At 46.7% G+C, this 14427-nt stretch overlaps 1 protein-coding gene and 1 pseudogene across 1 annotated transcript in view; both read right to left on the bottom strand.

The window, feature by feature from the left end:
• ARHGEF4 (Rho guanine nucleotide exchange factor (GEF) 4) overlaps nucleotides 1–14427 on the bottom strand; it is a 133469-nt gene that overhangs the window by 65782 nt on the left and 53260 nt on the right. The gene's annotated exons all lie outside the window — the stretch shown is intronic.
• LOC105814810 overlaps nucleotides 1–14427 on the bottom strand; it is a 39338-nt pseudogene that overhangs the window by 23944 nt on the left and 967 nt on the right.

Genomic DNA, 14427 nt, shown 5'->3' with positions numbered 1-14427 from the left:
AACTATAATGTTTGTACCCTCACAAAACCCTGGAATAATAAAAAAAAAAAAAAAAAGAGAAACAGAACTTAGCTAAGCAGAAGGAAGCTTAAATTTTGTATACAGTCCATTTTCATTAGAAAACAAACATAAAGATAATAAAACTAACTGCTATTAAGGATTTGTTCAAAAACTTAAGTTACTGTCCAGGGATTGTTACTTCTGCGAGCTAATACCCTACACCTCTTCCACCCACAGCTCCTGACCACAGGTACTGGTCACTCTTAGCTCATAATCATCAATGATGGTCCTTAGGGAAGCAGGAGAAAAGGTCAGACACCCATTGAGCATCTATTATGTGCCAAATACTGTGCTAGGAGCTTTACAGCCAGTATCTCCATTAATGGAGTATCATCAATCAATCCTGTTGTAGAGATGAGAAAATTCAGGCTCCAGACTAGACAGCCTGCTCAAGGCGAAACAGCTCACCAGGGCTGCAGCCAGGACTTGGCCTTGGCGGGTCTGACTTTGAAGTCTATGCTATGTCTACGCCACCGCAAAACCTTCCTCCGTATCTGCCGATATTTAAGAAGCAAAGAAAAAAAATTGAATCAACATCTCCAGATTCAACTAGTAAAAGAGAGAAATAGATTCAAAGTGTTTAGGATCAAAACATAAACATCCGAAAGCAAAAAGGGTTTATTTACTATTTAATCCTTGGCTATTCAGAATATTTTTCTCAATGGAATTAGCAATTCTCCCACTTGAAGAAGGCTGAGCTGTGTCTGTGTGACATTAATTCATTTTCATGTACAAAACTTTTTAATGAATCTGCCAATCTTTGTAAGCTTATCTGAAACCAAAACGCAGGTCTCAAACAACTCCAGCTTCCAACGGCGTAAGTCTGTCTGGATCCCAGCATGCAGCAGAGGCTAGAAAGGCCCAGGTAAAGGTGGCGTGAGCCTTTGCAGGGGAGATGAGCTGCCATCCACGCTGTGCTTGCCCACAGGGGCGCCCCGGGGCTCTGTTTCTGGGGAGCTGTCTTCCCCTGACTTCCGAGGAGCAGAACTGTGTCCCGTCGGGAAGTGCAGAGCTGTCTCCAGGGCCCTGGAATCTTAGCTGTGTGGTGCTAAGACTCCTCACCCAGAGGGCCACGGGACTAGTTTTTCCTTTGCCTCTCTTGACTCTCAAATCCTTTTAGAGAAGGTCTATGAACATCATGTGCTTGGTGCTCACGCCAGAGCTACTCACATCAGGGCACAAGGAGGGATCGAACGTGAGCCGACAGGCCCAGCACGCCGCGGCACACGCAGACTGCACCAGCAGAAGGGCCAAAGGAAGGCTATGGGGTGATCCCAGCTGTGACTGAATGCACAGAAAACAAAAATCTGGAAGGAAACACAGTATGCTAATGTTACGAATCAATCTAATTGGGAAGAGGGGTGGTGGGTGATTTTTTTCCCTATTCCTTAATACTTATTCTTCTCATATTATTTTTTATCACAGTCGTGTTCAATACTAAAAATATAAAGGGCTTCTATTAAATATTTTATTTATGATGTAGTGTATTTTCCTAACATAAACACACCAACTTTAATATATGACTGAAAATATAATAAAGGATAATCTTATTCTAGGGATTCACAGCACATGATAAAAAAAAACTACAATCAAAATCTCATTCAAATTTATCAGGAACCAGGGCCAGGCATGGTGGTGGCGCCTGTAAGCCCCAGCACCAGGGGAGGCTGAAGTGCAAGGATCACTGGAGCCCCGAGTTCGAGGCTGCAGTGAGCTTTGATCATGCCACCGAACTCCAGCCTGGGTGACAGAGCGAGACCCTGTCTCTAAAAAAACCCCAAATTATCACAAACCTTCAAATTTTATATATACGTTGACTTGGCAAACCCATTTCTAAAAGTTTGTCTTCAGAAAATAATTAGGGAAGAATATAAAGATTCATGGAGAAAGATGCCCATTGTTGAAAATACTAAAAAATTATAAACCTAGGTGCTCAACAATAGAATATTGATTAAAAATGTCATGACATATCCCTATGATGGACTAACATGTAGCCGAGAAAATAATATTGCTGAGGAAGATTTAATGACGTCCAGAGAATCCCACGATATATTTCTAAGTGGGGAAAACCATGTCATGAAACAAAACTATGAGCTCTGTTTTTTTAATAAAAAACATTTATACACAGAATAAAGTTTGGCCCAAAATGTTAACAGCAATTGTTTCTGGTTTGTGAGATTTGGGGTGTTTTTTCCTCAAAATATCTATGGTGAGCACACATTACTTTTGTAATAATAAAAACCAACAAAAGTGAATTCTTAAAGTTTCCTAAACAGATTCCATCTCATTTCTTTGTGTGCACGTAGCACCACCTCATATGTGATCCTAATTTCCAGCCTGCCAATACCGGGCCCGAGAGGATTCCAGTACGGAACCCAGCGGACCCAGCCGCAGCCTGGGACCGTGGTGCTGGGGCTCGAGGCCAGGCTGCCGAGGCAGGCGGCTGCCGGCTCTGGGTACTCGTGCTCAGCTGGCTGGTCTGATCGCTTTTCTAACAAGCTTCATTCGTCTGTTCCATAAATTCACTGAGCATCTTCTATGTGCCAGGCAGTAAGTGCAGTGCGTGACTTTCTCTAATCCTCAGGAAAGCCCTCAGAATCATATTAGCATTCTGATTTCACAGATGAGAAACCTGAGTGCAGAGAATCAGGTCACTTGTCAGTTTGTGGCCGCAGGAGGCGCGGCCGGGAGCCCAACCCCGCGTCTGTGTGGCTCCCGAGTCCAGCACCCTTCGCAGCACTGCAGCAGCTCCCCGGTCCGCTTCTCTTAGAATAAAAGATCAGATGTGATGCTCAGGGCAGTATTCCGTGCCTTCCACTACATGCACAAGCTGCTTTTACACTAAAATCCTGCAGCCACCGTGGCTTTGGCACAGCTCATAATGCCTGCTGCTGGGGGTCTGCATGCTTCTGGCCGGGCCCAGAGAGAAGCTGCGTTGCAAGGCGGAGGTCAAAGGACAGAGGAACCAAATCCGCCATGGTCTTGGTTCCTCGAGGCGCTCCTTCTGGATCTGGGAACGCTGGACAGCCTTCTGACCTCACAGAGCCATCTCCCTGCGCCCTGGGCGGTGCGCGCTGCCGCTCGGGCCGACGCGGCCCTCCACTGCGGGGCCAGGAAGGTGGCTGTACTCCCAGGCACTAGGCAGGGGTGCTGGAGTCCCACAGTGGGTATAGCAAAAGACAGGAGGGAAGCACAGAAGAGCCAGAGTGGGCTGTCTGGGTAACATGTTTAGGATTCTCGATTCTCTGCTGCTTTTCAGGGCCAAGAAAGTGCTCCTCCCAACCGCCACTTTCCCCATCAGTGCACAGCCCCTGGGGTACTGTGTGACCGAGGCATCCTTGAGGGTGTGGAGAGGGCGGGAGAGAAGTTGCTGACCCTCGGGCCCACAGCAGGAGGAAGGGGGAGGTCCAGGGGAAGAGGGAGTGGGAGAGCAGGGGCTTGCCAGCTATTACTAAGCCACCTACTTCCCCAAATTTCACCTTTGTCTCACATCTGCTCCTTTAAAATCCTGCTCTCTTGGCTGAGCGCAGTGCCTCCCACCTGTAATCCTGGCATTCTGGGAGGCCAAGGCTGGAAGATCACTTGAGGTCAGGAGTTAGAGACCAGCCTGAGCAAGAGTAAGACCCCGTCTCTACTAAAAATAGAAAAATTAGCCAGGCATGGTGGCACCTGCCTGTAGCTCCACCTACTCGGGAGGCCGAGGCAGGAGGATCGCTTGAGCCCCGGAGTTTGAGGTTGCTGTGCACTAGGCTGATGCCACTGCACTCTAGCCTGGGCAACAGAGCAAGTCCCTGTCTCAAAAACAAAACAAAACAAAACAAAACAAAAAAATTCTGCTGTTTTGGGGCAGATGGCAGCAACCTGAAATGAAGCACTCCCCGAGAAGAACTCTCAATTCTTTCTGCTGGGCCCAGGTGGCTGCTGGTGGATGGTCTCTAGCCCTGTCCTGCAGTCACCATGGCCCTCTTGGCCTCCTGTACACAGAACAGCTGCCCTTGCACGCCAAGAAGCACAAACCCCTCCCTCTGACCTGCCAGCCTTCGCAGCCTGGCATAGGGGCCTCTCCCCTGTTGAGCACCTTAGTGCCACGTCTGAGCTACGCTTTCTAGCAACCTGTATCTTCCCTGCTCCATCCGTATAAATAGCATCTTTCCAACGAGACTAGAAACGCTGCAGGAGACGCCTCACGGAACGTCGTCCGTCTGGCTCGCGCAGGCCTCGGACTGTGACAGCTTCAGAGGATTACACACGTTGAGGCAGTCGGGATCCTCCCCAAGGATCTGGACTTGGGAACGAGAGAGACCGGGCTTCTAGCTGTGGACAGACTGCCACATTTGACCTGGACACTGCGAGCTGCCCCAGGCGACCTGGGGCAGCCTCTGCTTCCTAGAGCAGAGGAGGAAGGAAGCTGATGTCGGGAGGAAAGCGGGAAAAAGACACAGCACATGCCTGCAACACACACACTACACACACAACACACACTACACGCACAACGTACACATAAAACACGCATGCGCGCCACACACAAACTACTACAAATACACAAATACCACACACCTCACAAACACACCACACACACCACACACTACACACACAACACATACTACACACACAACGTACACATAAAACACGCATGTGCGCCACACACAAAATACTACAAATACACAAATACCACACACCTCACAATCACACCACACACACACACGCTGCTGCCTGATCCCGGGCTCTCCACAGGCAGGACCGCATGTCGGATCTCTTACGTCCCGTCGCCTCTGCATAAGCCAGTGTCTCTCATGCGACCTCACTTGCCTCCAGGCTGTGGGATCCCATCGTTTCTTTTCACAGTGAATCTCACACACATCAGGTTTTATTTTATTTTCTGAAATTTTGCAGAGGAAGGTTTTGCACATCTGCCTTCATACTTCCTCCTCCCCTCTGTTGAGTCATTTGCTGGCGCTATCACTAGCTGACTTGAGTGACCACAGTTCAGAGGGTCCCCTTCCCCGGCTCGGAGCGGGAGCGGCGTGCAGCGCCGGGACGCAGGTGCGGGCGGGAAAGTGCGGCGCGCGCTCGCCCCGCCCAGCGTGCTCCTCAGCGCAAGACGCGCACGCGCACGATCCTGGCCGACGAACTCTGAGAGCCCCAAATGCGGACAAGAACGCCACAGGCTCTGAGATGCTTGACCGCATTCTCCAACCTTATTTGACTCATGCATCCCTTTTCCCCACCTACCAACCCTCAAGACTAACGCTCTGGGTCACACCTCTGGGATGTTCTAGAAGGGTAGTCTAGTTTCACTTCCACACTCGTGGCATCGGACAGGCTCTTCCGCACCAACTTCCTCGTCTGTTCCACGGAGATCAAACAAGACCCTCGGATCAGAGGCAGACAGGACGGAACAAACCTGAGGTCAAACCCACGCTACACTCGCCAGCCGTGTGACGTGGGTCAGGTATTTAACCTCTGTGCGCCCCCCTTTTCCCATCGTCCTTACCTATCAAACAGAACTGCAGTGAGGAAGGACTAGAACCCTCCCAGGTACGATGGCCTTTGCCCTTCTCCTCCCCTGCCTCCTCCGCTCAGCAGTGTCCTCCCACCACGGACATTCTGATGGGCAGAACGGTGCCTGGGTGTCAGGTCTGGATGCCATGTCATTACTCCCGAGGTAATTTGTTTTTAAATGTGTCGGGATTTGTAAGAAAGACAAGGAAGTGACGATCATGAAGGAAGCAGTTTACACTCGCAGTTCCCTAGACACGGAGGTGCGGCATGCCACACAGGGCCAGGCTGGGAAGCACCGCGCTGGCCAGGAGGCAGAGGATGGGGACCCCGGCAGGAGCCTTTATTGTGGTTCCCGTGGGAAAGACAAGGAGAGAGGTAGGACAAGCAGGTGTGAGATGGGCTCGTTGCTTTCTGAGGGTGCAGGGCTGCCCTGGGTGCCTGGTCCTAGCCCCGGGGTAACTAAGGCGGGGTGGATAGTGGCTCGGCAGGCGAGAGCCCAGTAGAGGAAGGTGCTGAGGGTATGGGCTCTGGGTTGCTTAGTCTGCATTTGAGGAGCACACTCTCTAGGAATCACGCAGTTCTCTAGGAATCAGCTATCCCCGGGAGGGGCAGTCTCTCCAGGGTCTGCAAGGCACCAAGACGTCAAAGCATCAGGAAATATAGGAAGTAAAAAAAAGGATTAACACAATTAGTTCCTTATGCCCTTGGAAGAAGGGGATCTGGTCCTCCCTGTTGATTGAGTGGCATGTTGTCCCCAGGTCCAGAACTGAACTGAGCATCTCCCCCACTGAACTGAGCCGTTCTGGACCACGTCCCTCAGAGAGAGCACCTCCAAGTCAACCCCTGGGAGTCACGGAAGCCTCTCTTAAAAGAGATTTAGTACCAAATATTACACTGATGCAAAAGAAAAAAAAGAATTTTTCTGTTAAAATAAAATTTCTTGGGTTATTGGTCTGCTTTTAATAAGAGGTTATAACAGGTTACCTGTTGCTTTCTGTGTAGACAGCAGGGATTCTGTGTATTATCAGTATCATTTCCTGTGTTTTATGTTGACTTTGTCATGTCCTTGATTATTTAAGAAAAAAGTATCTTATTTAGGAAAGGTTAAAGGCTAAAGGAAAGGTTCTTTACAGTCATGTTTATTTAAAAATATTTTATTGCCACTTTGGTTAAATAGGTAGCCAAGTACTGTTCTCAGTAACCCATGATCCTATCTTAATCAAATCTCCTGACAACTTTTGATATTTTGCCTTTCCAAAATCATACACTAAATAACTTTTGCACCTAAAGCCATCTTTGAGATTTCCCAGAAGGCCCCTGGAAAATAATAAAGCATTTGTTCTTCCACCTTGTTTAATAGAAAAAAACAAGTGCTAGAAATACTTAGGTTTATTTGATATGTTACTACTGGGGAGTTGAATGGGAAGAGTTTCCAAACCAGAAGAGACACTTAGCCTTCCCTAGGTTGAATCTGAATGGGTAAAATGTTAATATAAACATTTCCAAAATTGTATGCTGTATGGGAAGTTCCTGGAGAATGTCCAAAGCCCTCACCGTCCATGATGGGTTTCTGTTTATCAGATTCCTGCTGCTGCTCTGCCTGGTATCAAAGAACAACAGTACTTGTATCCTGCTGTCAATCATAATTTCATTTATTTTTAAAATGTTAACTTGATTGCAACTTTACTTCTTTGATTTGACTCTTGCTTTTTGTAGGCCAGTGGTTTTCATTTGGGTGTTTATATCACTTATCTATGGAGTTTTATTAACATTCAGATGCTCAGACCTTGCTCCAGACTCACCGAATCTCTTTATAAACATTCTCGGTATAATCTTGGTATATTCTAACTGTATGCTTAGTATATTCATGATGTGATTTTGTCAGGATTACAACATGTTGTACCTGAAGATATTTTTCTCTGTAAAAGGGATTATGTTCATCCATTTTTATAAATTACATGTAATGTTAACTGTTTTCTTTGGAAATGGGGTTAATCATTATAATAATATTTTGTTATCTAAATTTTTTTGATTTGACTCTATTATCTCATTTTTCATATTGCAGAAACAACCAAATGTCCTTGTCAGTTGCACAATTCCTGTTAGGAGCTCTCATTAGATCTTTCACTTTTGAAAATTATCAGTAATAAGTTAACCACAGCCACTTTGAGTATTTCACAGTTTACAGACAGTGTTTTGTTTTATTCTGATGCTTCACTCACTATCTGAGTGCTTCTTCAACAAGGAAGACTGTCTCAGAGCCCCATGGAAAGGACTCTGCCAGGCACTCTCCAGTGCAGGCTTCTGACACCACATGAACACGAACACCTTTGAGACCACAGGTGAGTGAGTTAGGATTTCCAGAACCCTTGTAGAGAAGCAGGTTCAAGAGACTGCAAACCCAAGATAGAGCAGAGTAAGAATTAATTACATAAAACCAAATGAACTAAAGAAAATGACTGTGGCCTTTATTTGGAATATTATTGACATTTTAATATTTTATCTTCTGGATATATAAGGAATCTCTTTTTCCTTTCTTTTAAGTTATCTTTAACACGAAAATAGTCATTTAGAAGACTATGCTCCTGTAAACTGAAATGAAACATTTGTAAGTGATACATTTTTCTCCCTGCCTAACCCCTCCAGAATTTGGAAACTCTTACTGAGTATTTTTATTTTCATGGTAAAATAATTATTTGCATAGGTTCAATATGTCCTTCTTGTTAGCAGGATATTCATTAGAAACTTTGGTTATGCAATCAAGACCTTTCCTGGAATGTCATATCTCAGAATGATGCTCATTTAATTAAATATGATCAGACATTTTTAAGGAGCCAAGGTTGAGTTTATGGAGCCAATACTTACAAAGTCCTCTTGGAAAACTGGCCTAGTACCTGGCTTACAGGGTTCCCGGCGTTACAGATTGGTAAGGAAAGTCACTTTCTGGAAGGCCTACGGATTTCCAGGATATTTTGGAAACCTCAAAAAGAGAGGAATTCACCAAAACCTATAGACGCTGCAGGTGAGATCTGGTGAGGAGTTCTTGGCTTGGCTTCCTAGCGTCAGATGTACACTATTTATAACCTGACTCCACATTGTTAATGATTTCAATTCTCCCCAAATTGATCAACAGCTTAAACACAATCTATATCAAAACTGCAACAGGATATTTTGTCGATATTGACAAGCTTATTCTAAAATGTATGTGGAAAGGCAAAGGAAAAAAACCATAAGAAACTGAAAAAGAAAGAACAAAATTGGATGACCCACATACCTGATTTAAAGGTATAGTATGGAACGGAACAGAGTCCAGAAGGAGACCCAAACAAATACAGACTGTTGGTTTTTGACAAAGGAACAATGTCAGTCTATGGAGAAAGAATAGTCTTTTTAACAAATGGTGCTGTAACAGCTGGACATGCCCATGCAAAAAAATGATCCTTCATCTGTATCTCAAACCTTATAAAAATTAGTTCAAAATAGACTATAGATCTAAGTATAAAAAATAAAACCTTTCAGAAGAAAATGCAGGATAAACTCTCTGTGACCTCAGGTTAGGTAAAGATTTCCTAGATAAAACACGAAAAGCATATTCCATAAGACAGAAAAATGATAAACTGGATTCCATCAAAATTATAAACTTTTGTTTAATTCTCTGAGACACTATTAGGGAATTAAAATACAAGCCACAAACTGGAAAAAATATTTGCAAATCACATTATCTGACAAAGTACCTGTATTCAGAATATATAAAAAACTCTCAAAATGCAACAATAAGAAAAAAACAATCCAATAAAAACTGCGCAGATTTGGATGCTTCAATAAAGAAGGTATAATATGGCAAATAAACACACGAAAACAAGTTCAGTATTAGTAGTCATTAGGAAAATGCAAATTAAAACCAAATGAGATATTACACAACTAGTAGCCTGGCTTTGAAAAGCCAGCACTGAGAGCAGGCGAGTATGCAGGTGGGGACCGCACAACCTCACAGCTGCTCTGGATGAGCCTGGCAGTTTCTCAGACAGTTAGACATACGCTTACCTTACGACCTGGCAACATGCTCCTAGAGAAATGAAAACTTACATTCATGCAAAGACTAGTATACTGATGTTCACAGCAGCTTTATCTGTAAGAGCCCCAAACTGGAAATAGTCCAAATATCCTTCAACTACTGAATGGATAAACAAACTGTGGCACATCCATTTAATGGAATACTATTTAGCAATTAAAAGGAAAAAACCCTATTGTTTATATGCAACATGGATGAATCTCAAATGCATTACACCAGGTTAAAGGCGGCAGACTCAAAAGGCAACTGTGACAGGATTCCGTTCCTATGACATCTTGGAATAGGCAAACCCATGGGGATGGAGAACAGACCCATGAGGGAGTGGAGGTGAGGGGGCCTGACCACAAGGGCAGCGTCATTTTCTGGGGTGAAGAATCTCCTCTGTAGATCGATTATGGCAGTGGTTACATGACTGCACGTATTTGTCAAAACTCTTAGAACTGTATACCAAAAAGTGTGCTTTTTACTGTATATAATCTTAAAAATAAATACAGACAGTCTCTGACTTACAATGATTCAGTTTGATGATTTTTTGACTTTACAATGATGTGAAAGCCACACGCACTCAATAGAAACCATACTTCAAGTACCCACAGAACCGTTTTCCACTCTCAGTGCAGTATTCAATAAATTACATGCGATACTCAACACTTTGTTATAAAACAGGCTTCGTGTCAGATGATTTTGCCCGACTGTGGGCTAATGTAAGCGTTCTGAGCATGTTTAAGGGAGGCTGTGTTAAGCTACGATGTTTGGTAGCTTAGGCACATTAAATGCATTTTCGACTTATGATGTCTCAACTTACAGTGGTTTTATTGCACACAACCCCATCGTGAGTTGAGGAGCATCTGTAAATACAAAGAGAGAAGGAGAGCAAGCAAGCAGTGTGGCCACACCAACTTTCTGCCTAAAACCCTGCCGCAGCTCCAAGTGTCATGGCCAGACCATGGGGCAGCTGCAGCCTGGTCTTCCTCTCTCCCATCTCTCCCTCTTTGTTCCATGCGATGTGCCACCGCTGCCTGCTGAGAGCACCCGGCACAGTACCGTGCACAGGGGCCCAGCACACACAGGCTCCTCTCCTTCGTGCATCCTTCTGCATCTGTTACTGTCAGTCCTCTCTCCTGAAAGCTCTTTCTACTCCTTACTCACCACCGCTAACTTGCAAGTGTTAAGCCTCAGGCAATACCTCCTTCTGAAGAGTTTCTCTGCACACTGTACCACTTCCTTCCTGGCCTGCTCCCCTAAATAGGTTGGGTCTGGTGCTCCTATTCTAAACTTCCTCAATGTGCAATAAAGGCTTGGGGATGTTCAAACCCTACACATTCCTTGACCAGCTCCTGGGAGATCACCTCTAAGCCCTTGGAATATCCTGCCTGATAAGAGTGTCTCTGTATATCTAGGGCCTTGGGCCACATCCGATAGATTATGTCAACAATAATCTACTGGGGGGACCTCAAGCTGTGCTGTGTTAGTCCAGCCTCTGGAGGGGCACTGGAGACTGAGTAACTGATTTCAGTCTTGTGGGTGCTGCCTGCCTATATAACTGACCCCAAGGCCTGGGGAGCCTCTCTGGCTGACAATATTTCACAGGTGTTGTCTCATATCACGGCTGGATTAAGCATAATCCATGTGATTCCACGGGAGGGGACACCTGGAAGCTCATGCCTGATCTCTTCTGGCCTATGTACCTTTTGCCTTTGTTGATTTCAAGCTGGATGCTTCACTGTAATAACGCAGAACCACGCGCATAACCGCGTTTCTGAGCTCTGAGAGTTCTTCTGACAAATCATCTGCTCAGGGTGGCTCAGGTACCCTCCCATAGCATCCCGCTGGGTGTGCTTCCCAGAGCACTTCTCATGCTCGATGGACTGCCACCGTCTGTCTCTCTCTGTGCCGTGATTCGTCGTGATTCACCTACCGTCTCTAGTGCCTAGAACACAGCAGGTATTAATGTCTGACGGCCAGAGAGGCCTAGCTGTGTAGACGCTTGATGCCCTCCTGAGCCAGAGACTTGCGGAGGAACCCAGAAGCCACATGGCTTCTCCACAAGAAGAAATCGTATGACACTGACCACGCAAAAGCACAGGCAGTGAACACTGTTAATCCCCGAAGCCTGAACTCAGAAATTAAGCTCGTCAGATGACACATCCAGAACAGGAACTGAAGAAGCCTGAGCCAAGTAACTGCAGCGTAACAGCACAGCGAGGGCTCTGGGGTCCCGGGTGCCTGGGGGCAGATGAGAGCACGGGGCACAAAGAAGGGCTGTGGAAATCCCACCCTGTCAACTGCATTTCATTTTCAGATTCTGCCTCTGAGGGAAGTCTTCTCCACAGCAGGGCGAATGACATTTCAGGGAAAATGCCAACACTGGACATTTAGCATTCAAGAAGTCTTCTGGAAACAAAAAGCGTCTACAGGTCCTGCCCGGATTTCCTCTCCGGTGCCATGCCTGCGAGTCAGCCGCGATCCCAGGCCCAGGAGCTAGCCTTTCTGGTTCTTGCTGGGACCTCCAGAAATGTTCAGCTATAGGCCCCACCATGAAAATCAGACAACTAAGCTGTGCCAAAGATCCCTCACTGGTAACTCTTAATCTTTCTTAATAGAGTAGACACACGTGCTTTGTCTTAGAGCCATTAGACTAGTCAAATAGAAACACAACATGCAACAAAGGCCAACGCAGTGGGGAGTACTCACCTCAAATCATATAACTCTGAGTAGAATCATGGGGTTTTAGAGTTGATCAGCAAAGAGGTCAAACTTTGGCTTTAATTTCTTTGTTTTGCAAATGAGAAAGCTGGCACCCAGAAAAAAGCTGTGATTGCTGAATAGCAATAATAACAACCCTGAGCATCTGCATAGCCAGAACCATTTCACTGTGCCAACCAAACCAGCACAGCGCCTGTCCTTGCTGGGCCAGGCACAGCCCCCAGCCCTGAAGCCAGCAAAGGGCCCCCTCAAGCCACACCCATCCAGGCCCAAAGCTCTGTTCAGACACAGCCTCACTGGGCAACTGCGGGTAAGTTACTGCACCTCTCTGGGCCTCTTTTCATATTTAGATTAGCAGGACATACAGAAAATGCTCAATAAAATAATTTTCCTCTTCCCTTTAAGTTCTCCTCTCCGCCAGGCTTTTCCAACCAGACTTCCTCATTTGAACCACAAATCTAAAGAGAATTATTTGAGTGCCTGATTTCTCAATTCTTGCCAAAGATGGCAAATTGCTAGTCCCACTGCAGAAGAGGAGCACCAGGGTTAATTCTGTCCAGGAATCCAGCTGAGACAGACGGACGGCTTCATGGACTTGCCACTTTATAGCATACGTGCAGTGTCCTTTTACATATCTAGTGTTGCGGACTGCAGATGCAGGTCCGACCGAACGAGGCAGGAAGCAGGGGTGGGGGAAAGGGAGTGGGGGCCAAGAAGATGAAGAGGTGATTTAAAATGCTTCCTCAGTGGCTCTGGCTGGTGACTGACCAGCACCCCTGGGCAGTGTGCCGCCCGTGGGCCAGTGCTCCCGCACTCTACGAGGGCACCTCGTTCATTTCTGGTCTCATATCAACCCTTGCGACACCTGTTGCTTTAAAGCCCATTGGCAAGGCAGCTCTGATCCTCTCAAGGAGGAGTCTCTGGGACCTCGCTTTCCCCTTGTGCTCCCCCCGGCCCCGCACTCCAGACCTTCACGCGAACATTACTGCTCTCTCTGAAACGCACCCGGCTGCCTCCGTGCTGCTGGGCTGGGGAGTCCCTGGTCTTGGTGTTGCTTAATAAACCCCAGTCTCTGCCTTCTCTGCCTGTCTCACTGGTGCACGTACTTGGGACAGAAGGAAGAAAGGAGGAGTCTGGGAGGGAAACTGAGGGGGAACCTCCTCGAGCCTCTCTGGGCCGGGTCTGCAGCTCCTGAGGTGGGAGCAAGAATGCCTTTCGACTCTGGAAAGGAAGGAAAGAAGCCATTTGGGCAGAGAAAGAGGGAAGGGGGTCCTTTGCCATTGTGATCAAGGTCCCACTTACATTTTTATCTAGCTTGGTTTTCTCAAAATGGGTCCTATTTAAGCACCTGAGAGGAGGGAAAGGAGGGTTTCAAGGGAATTGGGATTGGATGAAATCAGAGCTACAGAACAATGAAACACTTGTAGTTGGAGGAAAAACCAACAGCTGGATTATTCAACTTTCCTGAATTTCACCGTATGTTTTGGGAGAGGGCAGATGAGATCACGGAGTGCTCACTGCAGAGGTCTGCGTGTCTTCCATTTCCCTTTCCGAACCCTCTGACTGCAGAGCAAAATCCAACCCCCGTATCTGTCATTCAAGGAGCATTCAACCCTGCTGGAGTGGCCTTTTCTCTACTCCTCCCGACCCAGCTGTGCTCCCCTCTGCAGTCTGTACGGCCCCTGCTCTCTAGCTCTGACCTCTGACTCCGGCACACGCAAAGTCTCACCCCACACTGATGCGGGGCCTTGCAGCTTTCGCAGGCTGCTCCTTCAGCCCCACGCAGAAGCATAAGGGGTGCATAACCTCCCCGATTTCCAGGCAGCAGCTGCTGTCCTTCACCCCTACTGTGTAGAGGCTCAAAATACTTGTGGAGTGTTTGCAAGAAGTAAAACAGAAAGAACCCCGTGCAGCAAATAACCAAGGGCAGGTGATCACCATCCATAAAGCCACTCTGGACTTCCTCATTCCATTATTATTTGGAGCCAAAGTCTTCCTCTCAACCAATACCCCAAACTCGGCCCTCCAAGTAGATACGGGGGCACTACGAGGGGCACACGGTACCAGGAGACACCAGAGCAATCTCA

The sequence above is a fragment of the Propithecus coquereli genome, unplaced genomic scaffold (genome assembly GCF_000956105.1).
Source record: "Propithecus coquereli isolate 6110/MARCELLA unplaced genomic scaffold, Pcoq_1.0 Scaffold307, whole genome shotgun sequence".
Lineage (NCBI taxonomy): Eukaryota > Metazoa > Chordata > Mammalia > Primates > Indriidae > Propithecus > Propithecus coquereli.
The sequence above is the reverse complement of the archived record's forward strand: the minus strand, read 5'-3'. Positions and strand labels throughout refer to the sequence as shown.